Below are 7,811 nucleotides of genomic sequence, written 5' to 3' on the forward strand. Positions count from 1 at the left end.
TACTAAACATAGAGCTTCCATATGATCCAGCAATTCCACTCCTAGGTATTTACACAAAGGACACAGAAACATCAATTCCAAAGAGCACCTGCACCCCTATGTTTATAGCAGCACTGTTTACAATAGCTAAGCTTTGGAAACAACCCAAATGCCCAAAAATAGATGACTGGATCAAGAAGATGTGGTACATATACACCATGGAATATTACTCAGCATTCAAAAAAGATAAACACATGCAATTTACAGCAACATGGATGGATCTGGAAGGGATCATGCTCAGTGAAATAAGCCAGAAAGAAAAAGAAAAATACTGGATGATCTCACTCATAGCAGGAATCTAGAAAACTTAAATAAGGGACCAGGAAAAAGAATAACTATAAGAAAGAAAATATCAAAATCAACAAACAACTATGAACCGGAGACACTCTATGGGGGGTAGAAGGCGGGGAAAGGAGGGCTTGGGGTCAAAATAAGGGGGTTGTAATTGTATGGGGAATATAAAAATAAAATTTAAAAAAAAAAACAAGAAAAAACAAAAAAAAACCCACAAAAACAAAAAAGCAAAAAAAGAACTAGACATAACACCTGAAACCATAAAATATATAGAAGGAAATAAAAAAAAAATAAGGCAAGGGGTTCTCTTTCATGTATCTTATGCTTTAGTAATTAGATTTTAAGAAAAAGTTACTTTCCTATTATTGTCAGTATCTCTTCCATTCCTACAATACTAAAAAAAAAAAAATTCAGTCTTTCTATTTTGCTACTAAAGAATCTAAATCAGTATTCCCAAAGTGTGGTCCACTGAATGTCCTTGACATATTCTAAAATATTTCACACACAAAAAAAGATTCTATTATCAAACAAGATCAGGAAACATTGTGTATTATTCTCCCCTCTTAGACATTCATAATAGTTTATTAAACACCCTGAGAAATCTTGTATCAAAGAAAGTTCTTTAACTTCATTTAGTTCATTATCATTCAGATTCATTGACTAAAACTGCTTTTTTATCCCATTTGAATAGCCAAAGTGTTATTTCAAAAGATATGATAACAGTAGCATTATTATGTGTTGGGGACTGCTTTAAGCAATGTATATATTTTAATTCATTTTATCTTTAAAACAATCCAGGGAAGTAAGGACTATTATTATCCCCAATTGACAGATGAGACAGAGAGAGAGAGAGATTTGACTAAGACCACAGAGCTAGTAAAAGCCATGGTCAAGACTCATTCTGACTCCAGGGAGAAATATTTGGGGAAACACTACTTTAGTTTCCAAGCATGGATTTGGTTCAGTATTTCTGGACTCAATGGATATATTCATTTACTCAAAAACATTTTTTCACACATTTTATATGGGGGTTACTCTGCTAGGCACTGAGAATACTCTGTGAATAAAAGCAGACAAAGTTCTTGCCTGTAGGAAGCATCGACCTCATAAAAAGAGAGTAACCAATGAATGATTCAAGCAGGTGTAAAATTACAGTCGATCAGAGTTATGGGGCTTTTCATGAAAGGTACACACTGGCATAGTCTGTGAACTATGGGGATTTGAGTTATTCAGAGAGGGAGGCATGCTTTCTGAGGAAGTGAAAATTAAACCTAAAAATAACTAAGGACCCAGCCTTTTGGGTAATATTTGGTATAAACTCCCAGGAAGACTTGTTTTAGTGCTTTTTTGACACTATTGGTCAAATCGTCACTTCTGAATCCCATTTCCTGTGGTCTCATTATCTTTCCACTGCCTTGTCCAAATGTCTCCCAATCTTCCTTCACCCTGAGGTAAATGTTTCAAGGTATTCTCTTTCCAGGAGACATCTGTGCTGTCTGTTGGATGAAGCTATAAAAGATCATAAAAGGCTGAGTTTCCTTGGAAAGGACACCTACTGAGGGGTGGCCCCTGTTTCAGCTCTACTACTTGTTTTTCAGCATTCCTATCTAGGACCCTTTTAAGAAGAAAAACGAGAGCAGTTTGGGAATAGTGGAAATGGGAAGTAAAACTTATTACAGTCGTGTGTCACTTAATGCTATTTTGGTCAATGACAGACTGTATATTGTTGTCATCTCTGTAGGCTGTACCAGCCAGCCTAGAGTCAACTGCGTGTGCTAAATATGTGTCAATATGCTCTGTGACACTCACATGAGGACAGAATCACCTGAGGACACATTTCTCAGAAAATATTCCTACCCTTAAGCAAGCATAACTGTATGTCAAATTAAGAGAGATGGGATTTGCATTTTAGGGATACATGATTGTTAGAGATTCTAATCTCAAATCTTAACAACACTGGTTTCCTCCTTAAACTGGCAGGAGAAACTCAATGGGTTCTACTTCAAGCTCTCTGACCAGACTCTGTGTTAGCTGAGCCTGAATGAGAGCACCTAGTCTTAAAAGGAGCACCTGTTCTCGAAATCCTGTGCTTGATAGCCCCTCTTTGTTTTTAAGACTCTCTTAAATCAAGAAGTAGAGGACATTAGGTGTCAACAAAAACCAGTAAACCAGAAACTGTGAATTTTTTAAACCATGATGCATCTTTTTATTTTTATACAGCACCTAACAGCAAAGTTCCAGTAAAAAATGGATGGCATTTATTGAGCATCCAACAATATGCCAGGTACTGGGTTTCCTATACTGCATACTTTGTATCCAAATCTTGCAGAAGGCCTTTCCTATATTACAGCAAAGGAAATAGGCTTCAAAGGGTTAAGGTGGGCGACACAACTAACTAGAAAGAAGGAGAGCCAGACCTCAACTCCAATTTGACCCCGTTCAAGGTCGGGGTGCCTAACCTCTCCATGTACCGCTTGGATTTCCCTCAGGGTCAGTTTGCTTCTTCACATCACTTATGAATTACTAGCATTGGAGGCGGAAAGTTCAGGGGATATCTCTAAGGTAGTAAGGTGATGGAGACAGGTTCTCATTACTGTTTGTATTTGTCTCATCCTATTATTGTCTAGCTCAGATTCTAGTGACTTCTAACTCATTGCAAGAGGGGGGCTGTGTGGTGTGCTGGATAAAGCAGCAAATAGAGACGAAATAGACTTGGATTCAAACCTCAACTCTCACTTACCAACTGTGTAACCTTGAGCTACCCAGTCAATATCCCTGAATTATTATTTCTGCAAAATGGGCTAATAACATCTATAGGATTATCGCTAGGATGAGAGACAAGGTATGTTAGGTGCTCAGAACGTGACTGACACTTGATAAATGGTAGCTCTTGGCTTGCATTTACACACACCATGGACACCTGCCCTTTCATGTTACTCCTATCATCAAGTCTATCTAAAATATCTGGAAGAAGCAAAATAAAAATAGCCCTGATGGACCACATTGTGGTGATTATTCATAATATTTCGCCCCAGAAGAGTGTATAAAAGTTATTTTATGCCTATGTTCTACTTGGAAAACATTATAAAACTTTGAGCAGACAACAGTGTCATGATAGCACGGTGCTTACCAAAGCACTGCATGCTTTTTCTGATAAAGATATAACTTTATTGCCCTTTATGTACTCTCTTGGTTAATACAGTAAGCAAATAGGAGATAATTTGAAATACCTTTGCTACCATTTATAGTGTCAGAACATACAGCTTACCTTTAAAAATGCAAAAGATTCATTGCAATGGAAGGCACTGCTTATACATACAAATGCATTTGAAAACAATTCACCTGTGTAGTGTTGAGAGGATTCATGATCTGTGATCTTCCACCTCTGCAGAAATGAAATAGGATTTTTCTTGCTAACTGCATTCCAAGAGCAGCCAGTCAGGTTAGAAAAATATTTTGTGGGCAGAATACTAGCTTTTGTGATCTCCTCTGCTGGGGCTTGTATGAGGGAGGGCTAAAAATCTGAGTCCTGTAGTTAAAAAATGATTTTCAAAAGTCTTTTCTGGTGGAGAATGGGTCTGATTTGCTAGTAAAGATTACAGCTGTACTTCTGCCTTGAATTTCTTGGGGTAGAATAGTCCTGGCAGAATGAGAGAGATCACAGGCCATAGATGAGGCCCATTAAATTTTGGTGGGATTGTGGCCTTTTGTTATAGCATAAATGCTGTGATCTTGCAGTGCTGCTTCTGCACAGGCAGAACATGAAGCTGTGTCCACAGAATCATTCAGGGAAGTAATGGCAAAAGCTAAGGAACACTGGGTTTAGGAGTCCATGGCTTCTGGTCCTGATGTGTCCCGTGCTTGATCCCAGAAGCATCTTGTAATGCCTGACACTCATGTCATATAAGCTGGTTAGACTTTCCCAGCTATATCACAATTCTGATTTTCTAGGGATATGTTCTACATGCATAATCATGTAGCAAATAAATTGAGGCCTGCTGCTATTGCACCTTTCCAAAATACATTCACATTTATAAAATCATTTTTATCCCTATCACAAACCTGTGTGATGGAAAGGGAAATTTTTTGTGTGTGCCAGTTGACACAGTAGTAAACTTAAGCAAATAGAGATTAAGTCAATAGCAGAGCCCAGGTCCCTGGACTCATTCCTGGGTTCCTGCATTACATTAAACTGGATTAGTCTGTTGGTGTACATGTGAAAGTGTAAGCAACTGGATTCTTTGTGGAAGAAAATAACTGGATAAGTTATGTTACATTACTATAGGAGTAGATAAAACAAAGTTCTATTTCCCTTGTTGAGAATTTGCCTCTGAATCCCTCTGCGAGATGAATTAGAATGTTTTGTTAGGATTTAGGAAATATACAAACCCAGAAAAGATATATCTCATATTCTTTTAAATGGATAATTTCTCCTGAGACTTCTTTACATTCTGAAAATTCACTTTATTATTACATTCTAAGGTTTGTTGCTTTAAATGCCATGGCATCTGAGTCTAACTTTTATTGTTGATATTTGTGGTTATCACTTTCCACTGTCATCCCCCTCCTTTTCCTTTGTTTTCTTCCATAGACACCATTTGATTTATGAATGAGGGCTTTTTGATTCTTCAAGATATATTTTGGTGAATTGGTTCAATAACTTGTTATTGAAAAGCAAATCCATCTGGGACATATTTATATACTTCCCCTGTAAAGAAATCTCTCACAGAGATCAGCTGTTTATTCATCAGTCATGCCACATTTTTTTGTCTGTTCTGAGGACATATCCACATATTTTGTTTGTTAAATATGTCCATAAAAGTATTCAATCTGAAAGTCAGCTTCAAGACTGCTTCAAAAACTTGGAAATGAAATAGGTGTCCTGATCAATAATATAATAAGCATGGTGTTATTCAGATCCTGGCTAAACCTGCAAATTCTGGTTAAACCCACCTTTGGTGTGGATGCAGAGTAAGCTGGCAGTTCAGACTGAGGACACCCTAAGAAAGAGGAGCTTCATTTGAGATGGCCTTGTTCGTCACAACTTTGATGACCTCATAATTTGCAGTGGCAGCCGATTCCTTTGTCACCCTGAGATCTTAATGAAACCTTAACTGACCTCCTTGAGAACCACCAGGATGCCTTTTTCAAGCCAAACTCCCCTCTTACCTGTCACAGAAGTCAAAGTCTTTGGCTACCTGCAGTTCAGCATTTTTGCTTTTGTTTTTAGTTCTTTGTATGAATGTGAAAATGGAGTACCTCAAAAAAATGGGTGTTGAAATGAAAAATCTCTCCATCTCCACACACCTGCCTTGCTCTTCAACTACACATTTATCCATGGGCACTTTGTCATGTTGCAGCCACACCAGAAATAGAAGCTGTCCTGTTCCTTCTTGACACTGCACAGAAGATTCAATGAGACAAAGGATGAATTTTGCCTTTTCTCTACTGTATATATTATTCATAGTCAATAATCATATTGAGTTGGACTCTTTTCCTTCCAGGTGGCAGAAACAATATATAATTTTTTTCCCCTGAAAATATGGCTGCTATACAGCTGTTGTCTTTTTCACCAAAGCATTTGGCATCTGCTTCCCATCTGACTTCACATCAAAAACAGCTGGAAAACTTTGAAAAATATAGATCTTGATATTTTGTACCTAAGTATGTACTCTGGAATCTTTCATCTACAATACTCTACTGGTAAATCTTGTGCTCGACCAAGTTTGGGACCAGTTATAAAGCATGTATGTTGGGAATCCACAAGACCCACCCTCTACCATGGGCTTGGTGATTGTCTGGGAGGTCTCAGCATGCAATTGAACTCACAGCATTACAGCAAAAGGATACAAAGCTCAGGGAAAAAGCACATGGGGTGAAGTTCAGAGAAAACCAACCACCGGCTTCCAAGAGTCTTTTTTCCTATGTAGTCACCCAAGAAGCACTTACTTTAGACAACTTGTGTAGAATGTTGTCTCTCAGGAAGCTCATGATAGACTCAGAGTCCAAGGTTTTTCCTGGAGGCTAGTCACATAGGCACTCTCTGCTCAGGACAAACCAAACTCCAGACTCCCACAAGAGATGCAGGTGTTCAACACAAACCTTACGATTTAGGTAATAACAGGAACTCCCCTCCCATCCAAATTCCCAGATGCCAACCACCTTTTTAATGATAGCAATCTCAGTACATTAGCTCTTTTCCACACAGTGTAGGTAAAAAATTTTTGTATTGGTAGGAGGAGAAATTTCTAAATGAAGTGGAGATTCAGGTGATAAAGTGTGAAATTCTACTCCTTAAGGATTTTAATAAAATTCATAGCCTAACTTGAATGGGAAACAAGCCATGACTGTAGGATTGTCACCTGACTCAAGACCGGTTAACCCTCTACTCTGGACTGTGCTTAAGAAAAAAGGAGATGGGGCCTCCCTGGTGGTGCAAGGGGTTAAGCACCACATTATGAAGCAATCCGCAGCCTCTGCAGCGTGAGTTCAATTCCAGCCAGCCAGGGAGCAACCCACATGGTGCAGCAGACCTCTCCTGACTCACCTGCTGCTCCCATCAGCAGTGCATTTCAGTCAATCTGCCTGTTCTGTTCCCTACTCTGTCTCTGGCGAATCCTCTCAACCCCACATCTCTGACCTGTACCCCAGCTCTTGTATGCATAAATGGATAAAACTTTAGGAAAAAAAAAAGAAAAAGAAAAAAGGGGGTAACTGGCATATAGATGCAGGTGTCCTGACAGGTCACAGAGACATTGGGTCAGCATACAGCTACTCACTCATTTTTGATACTGTGCTAGCCCTTTCTAGTTCTCCAACAAAATTGTTTCTTCTCTAATTTGGGAAAGGCAAATCATATGCAATTGAGTGGACAATCAAAGAAGCCACTAGAAGCATCTCCCGACATCTATACCCTCCCAAGATTACCTGGCAGAATAGGGCCTTCTCCTTTCATGTGGGTGGCAAAATCAAAGGGGAGAGAAGATTGTTTATTCTCATGGGAAATTTCCAGATGGAGAATAGAAATTCATCTGAGCATTTCATTATTCAGCTTGCACATTTTCTTCCTTCTAACAATTACTTTCTTTTAAGTTTGTTCATATCTATTTACTTATTCAGTTCACTTATTCAGATGAATAGTGGAACAGCAAGTTCCCAACAATGACAGTCATTATTATTCAGCCTTGTTTTTCAAGGTGCACAATGGCCTTCTTATCAAACCTGTTTTCTATAATATTATCACTTCTGCCATTTTTATATTGGTTCTTTTCCCTTTTCTCTACATCTTTTTTAAAGGTGTCATGATCAAAATTGCCCTCAATGCTTTTCAACTCCAATATACTAGTCCCATATATACCTAAATTCTCTACAAAAAAGTAAAAAAAAAAAAAAAAAAAAAAAAAAAAACCACTATAACACTCACACATCCAAGAAGCGTGCAGAGAAGAATCGGTCAGTTGGTCTCAAGAATAGAAGCT

This window comes from Talpa occidentalis, unplaced genomic scaffold, assembly GCF_014898055.3.
Source record: "Talpa occidentalis isolate TD23 unplaced genomic scaffold, MPIMG_talOcc4v2.1 talOcc4.9, whole genome shotgun sequence".
Taxonomy (NCBI): domain Eukaryota; kingdom Metazoa; phylum Chordata; class Mammalia; order Eulipotyphla; family Talpidae; genus Talpa; species Talpa occidentalis.